Here is a 6,279-nt window from a genome sequence, read left to right on the forward strand (position 1 = left end):
AATTAATAATAATAATAACAACAAACTTGTGAGTCCAGGGGCATTTTTAAGACCCAGTTTTATCCAAGGTGTAAGCTGCCGTGTGCATGCACACTTCCTCAGACGTGTGTGCGCACCTCTTTGCAAAGGAGCGAGCAGGCTCCAGTTCAAAAGAAGTGGCCTCAAGTTTTGTCGTTTTTTAAGGCACCACAAGACTCCCGTTTATTTTCTTTCTGCCAGCCAGACTGAAGATAGATTCAGGTGAGTGGCTGTTGGTCTGAAGCAGCAGAACAAAGTTCGAGTCCAGTGGCACCTTTGAGGCTAGCAAAGTCTAATTCTGGGTATAAGGTGGCTTTTGTGTTCATGCATGCTTCTTCAGATACATTGAGAAGAAACTATCTGAAGAAGTGTGCGTATATGTGAAATCTTGTACTTTGAATAAAACGTTGGTTTTACAGGTGCTGCTGGACTTGAACTTTGTTTTGTTTAGTACGGGTTTTATGCTTTTAAAGCATCTCTGTTACATTGGAATTTGCAGTGTGGCTGCCAAAAATAAAAGCAATGGGAGTCTTGTGGGGCCTTCAAGAATGATGAAATTTTAGCCAGCTTCCTTATGGACCTGAGCCTGCTTGGTCATTTGAATAAAACTTTGCTGGTCTTAAAGGTGCCACTGGACTCTAAATTTGTCGTTCTGCTTCAGACCAACACGGCTATCCACTTGAATCTACAGTTGTGCCTACATTGAGATGAAAAACTCAGGTCTTTCCAGGCTTGGAAGAAAGCAAGGGCAAAGATGCCTTAATTTCCCCGGTGGGGAGGGATGGGACATAGCACTCAGCTTGGCTCAGAACCATACTTAGGAATCATAGTATATTGAAATTCTTTTGATCAGAAATTAGTTATATTTCAAAAACATCCTGCTGCCATCAATCATCTAGTTTAAACCCCCCCCCCCGAACTCTGACTCTCAAAAGAAGTCTGTAAAATGAGAGAACAATGTCAAGGATCCCTTCACAGAGACAAAGTTTTCTTTTGTGTGAGAGAAGAAATACTTTCTCCCTCTCTGTTTTCCTCACTACTCATTTACAGGCAGGTTAGTTTGAGTGTGTGTTTGACTGGCTCAAGGTCACATATGGAGCTTCATTATTAAGTGAGAATTTGAACTCTGGTCTCCCCAAGTCAGTCCAACACTCTGACCACTATACTGCTCACAGACTGGATACACAGGATGAATCTGCACAGGAACAATGGGAGGCATGAGGTTAATTTAAACTTGTTCATGCTAGAACAAGGACAAGATATTCTTAAGAGTAACAATAGTCTTTTGAATAGTTGTATCAAATTTAGCTTTCTTTATTACAAAACAAAGTTTGAGTCTGGTGGAACCTTTAAGACTAACAAAGTTTACTTCTGGGTATAAGTTTTCATGTGCATGCACATTTCTTCAGATGCACTAAAAGAGACTTCCACAACAATTATATGTGTAGGTGGTGGTGGGGTTTAGTTGCCAGGAAAGGGCTAATTAGAGTAAAGATTCATAAGTAACAGCAATAAGTATAGCTAAAATTGGATTAAAGCAATTGGTAAGACTTGTGAATAGATGCAAATTAGCTTACAGATAGGAAGAGAATGAACAAACAGATGTCAGAACTTATCGCTGGCAAAAGATGGCAGGCAAATCTTGCTGGGAAGAGAGTTCTAGAGTGTTGTTGCCATGACCGAGAAAGCCCTTTTCCAGGTCGCTATCCACCTGATCTCAGAAGGTGGGGGTAAGTGAAGCAGAGCCCCTGAAGATGATTGTGGTGATTGGACAGGATCATTTTGGGCCTTATAGTTATGAACCACTGCTTTAAGTTGGCAGCTAATGCAGATTTTTTAGCAAACAGGTGACAGAAGCCTGACAACTACTGCCCCGTCTCGCACTTAGCATTCCTGGGGAAGTTAGTTGAAAGGGCTGCAGTGGACCAAATATCAGCATTCCTGGAGGAAACTTCAGCCCCTGACCCATTTCAGTGGGGTTTCCAGCCTGGCCATGGGGTGGAAACAGCGCTAGTCGCCCTGATGGATGACCTCTGTCGCCAGCTAGACCGAGGCGGGTCAGCATTGCTTATACTATTAGATCTATCAGCAGCGTTTGACACCGTAGATCATGAGCTCCTAGCTCATCGCCTTGCCGATGCCAGGATATGGGGGACAAATGGCTGATCTCCTTCCTCCGGGGTCGCGGACAGAGGGTTGAACTAGGAGAGACAGTATCCAACCGTCATCAGCTCACATGTGGAGTCCCACAGGGAGCAGTCCTCTCTCTTATTCTATTTAACATCTTTATGCGCCCTCTTGCTCAGCTGGTACGGAGGTTTGGACTGGGTTGCCACCAATATGCAGATGACACCCAGCTCTTCCTCCTGATGGATGACCGCCCCGATTCCCCCCCCCCCCCCGAAATCTTAGCCAGATGTCTGGAAGCAGTGACAAAGCAGTGGCTCAAGCAGAGTCGTCTGAATCTCAACCCTCCAAAGACGGAGGTCCTGTGTCAGGGTAAAAAGGGACCAAGAGAGGAAGCATGCCTACCCAACCTGGACAGAGTGTGTCTAACAGTAGCTCACTCTGCCAGAAACTATGGAGGGGCAGGTCACAAGAGTAGCGCGGCTGGCCTTCTACCACCTACGCCAAGCCAAACTACTAGCACCCTACTTGGAACCAGAACACCTAGCCATAGTGATCCACGCGATGGTCACCTCTAGACTGGACTTCTGCAACTCACTCTATGCAGGCTTACCCTCATCCTTGACCCGGAAACTGCAATTGGTATGGAACGCAGCGGCCAGGATTCTCACCAATACACCGTGGAGATCTCATATCCGGCCTATACTTCAACAACTCAGTTGGCTCCCAATTGAATTCCAGATCAGGCTTCAAGACCATACGCAGGCCATACCTTCAAGGCCATACGCAGTCTGGGCTCAGTGTACCTGAGAGACCGTCTCTCCGCCTATACCCCCAAAAGAGCATTACGCTCCACCACTGCCAACTGGCTGGTGAGCCCTGGCCGCAAACAAGCACGTCGGACCTCAACGAGGGCCAGAGCTTTTTCAATCCTGGCCCCCACGTGGTGGAGCGAGCTCCCTGAAGAGATCAGGGCCCTGCCTGAACTCCCACAATTCCGCTGGGCCTGCAGAAGGGAGCTCCTCTACCAGGCATTTGCCTGAGACCAACCACAGGTCCCCCCCACCTCTGACATCTCCTCCATGGCCTGAAGCAGCCTCTATGGAGTTTAGTTTGTTATGTTGTTATTGTTGGGATCACTGAAGTTGTTTAGAACCTCTGCTGGGTTGTTATTGTTGTATATTGACTATGTTGTATGTTGACTCGTTCCATGTATCCCCTATGATGTTGTATGTAAACCGCCTTGAGCCATATGGAAGGGCGGTATAGAAATCAAATAAATAAATAAACAAACAAACAAAAAATAATCCCTGTGCCCAGCCCCTGACAGTAGCATGGCTGCTGCAATTTGTCCCAGAGAAAGTTTCTGGCCTATTTTTACAGGCGGTCCTACACCTAGTATGTTACAGTAATCCAGTCTGAATGTGATCAGACAACATTTATAATGGGCAGATCATATCTAATGTCTGTGATGAATTAGCAGCAAAAACAAGTGATCCTCTGATACCTGTTTTTGTGCTTTTTAGGAACAGAGATAAAGAAAAAGTGACATTCTCCAGGATCTGAAGTTATACATGAAAATAGTTATGTATTTTAAAAAAAAAACAAAGTCTCAACATTTCCTGTATAATTCTGGAACTCGTAGGTGAAAAACACCAAATATCACTATTTAAAAACGTTGTTACTTATCAAGCTCTGGATCCTTATTTTTTAAAATGGGTTTTTAAAGTTAATTGTTCTCAACTGGTGTTAAGATTACAACTGCCTAAAAATACCAGCACAATGGCATTCAATAAATTTTAACCATAGGAAACTGTTTCATTGTGATATGTTCAGAATTCATTTCATAAAGCATGAGAGCCTGGATAACATAGAAGCCAGTTTGGTGTAGTGGTTAGGAGTGCGGACTTCTAATCTGGCATGCCGGGTTCAATTCTGCGATCCCCCACATTCAACCAGCTGGGTGACCTTGGGCTTGCCACAGCACTGATAAAGCTGTTCTGACCGAGCAGTGATATCAGGGCTCTCTCAGCCTCACCCACCCCACAGGGTGTCTGTTGTGGGGAGAGGAATGGGAAGGCGACTGTAAGCCGCTTTGAGCCTCCTTCAGTATAGGGAAAAGCGGCATATAAGAACCAACTCTTCTTCTAGAAGACCCAGGCTTTAATTAATGTTGCAACATTTGTGTTTGCAAAATACATGAATCTACAGACAAATGTCAACAGGATTACTGTTCCAACCTAAGATTACAACCAGGAAATAGTTTCAGAATTCTTCTCTGGTCTGTAATAGAACTAGGGTTGCCAGCTCTGGGTTGGGAAACACCTGGAAACTTTGGAGATGGAACCAGGAGCGGGCAAGTATGGACATCAGTGTTGTTTAATGCTAGGAACCCTACCTACCCTGATCTCGGTCACCCGGAGATGAGCTATTCCAGGGGATCCCCAGGTCCCACTTGGGGACTGACATGCTCGGATGCTGGCAGCCGTTGATGAGATTGTTTCCTGATGCCCTTTCCAGCCCTACCACAAACAGGCTCCTTGGTTACCATGGAGCTACATGAGAGGAAAAGGGTCCTGAGACAGCTTGAGCGCTTCTGGAGGAAGACTTGCGACAAGGCTTCAAGAATCTCTTATAGAAGAAGAAGAGTTGGTTCTTATATTCTGCTTCTCTCTACCTGAAGGAGTCTCAGAACGACCTCCAGTCACCTTCCCATTCCTCTCCCCACAACAGGACACCTTGTGAGGGAGGTGAGGCTGAGAGAGCCCTGAGATTACTGCTCGGTCAGAACAGTTTTATCAGTGCCGTGGCGAGCCCAAAGTCACCCAGCTGGTTGCATGTGGGGGAGCGCAGAATCGAACCCGGCATGCCAGATTAGAAGTCCACACTCCTAACTACTACACTGAGCTGTAGGACACTTATGAAAGCCTATGAGATGATGAAGGTCGCTAAATGAGAGTTTTATGCAACCCCCATTGTATCTGCTAGCTTACACCTGGCACAGTTATTCAGGGTAATTTTGTTTCTTACTGCTTTTGAGGAAGGATACTAAAATAGTAGTCCATTGGAGATTAGCTGTGAGGCACTTGTGAGCTACTTTGTGGACAAGGTCTCGACCTTCCTGTCACACTAGACACAGAATGGGAACTGGAGGTCGTTCAACTGCTTTGTTTGACAGCTCCAGAGGACTCTCGCAGACTGAAGTGGATAGGTTATTAATGTCAATGAGACTGACCACTTGCCCATTGTTAGATCCCTGTCTTTCTCAGCTCCTTAAAATGAGCGATGAGAGGATAGGAGGCCCTCTTTGGAAGGTAATTAATTTTTCCCTAACTACTGGGGATTTTCTGAGGGGACTAAAGGAGGCAGTGGTCTGGCTTCTGTTGAAAATAACAACATTGGATCCTCAGGACCCGGCCAGCTATTGTTGCGTCTCATGCTTAGCATTTCTAGGAAAGTTGAAAGGGCTGCTGAGGCCCAACTCTTGGCAGACCTGAGGAAGCTTCAGTTCTCAACCCATTTCAGTCTGGCTTTTGTCCTGGCCTTGGGGTGCAGATGGCTTGAACAACCTTTGGATTTTTTTAAACAGAGGCTAGATAGAGGAAAGGCTGATTCTGTGAAGCCAAAGGGGTGGCAGGATACAGTAGGTGAGCGATTGGGATGTAGGTGTCCTGCAGAGTGTAGGGGGTTGGACTAGATGACCCATGAGGTCCCTTCCAACTCTTATGATTCTATGATTGTATGATCTCCATTGACAGCTGGACAGGCAGGTCGAAGCTGCTGGTGTTATTAGATCTCAGTATGGTCCACCACAGACTTCTTGCTTACCACCTCACCAGGGAAGCTAATGGTTTGTAAGGTAGTCACGGTGCCATGCTGCTAGGTATTGTGCTAGCAAAGAAAAAGAAACACCTTGTAGAATAAGTGGCACTTGTCCCTTTAATCTGCACCTTCATTGTCCCCTGTGCTTGTAAGCAAACGTGTGGCATACGGATACAAACAGTCAGTTACAAATATTTGGCTGCCGATGCTGCTAGCATTTCTGTAAAACAGATGTACAGCCCAGTGGCGCCTTTAAAACCAAGTTTTATTCCAGATAGGAGCTTTTGTGTGCCCCACTCTTTCTCAGATCCG

This window comes from Paroedura picta, chromosome 11, assembly GCF_049243985.1.
Source record: "Paroedura picta isolate Pp20150507F chromosome 11, Ppicta_v3.0, whole genome shotgun sequence".
NCBI lineage: Eukaryota > Metazoa > Chordata > Lepidosauria > Squamata > Gekkonidae > Paroedura > Paroedura picta.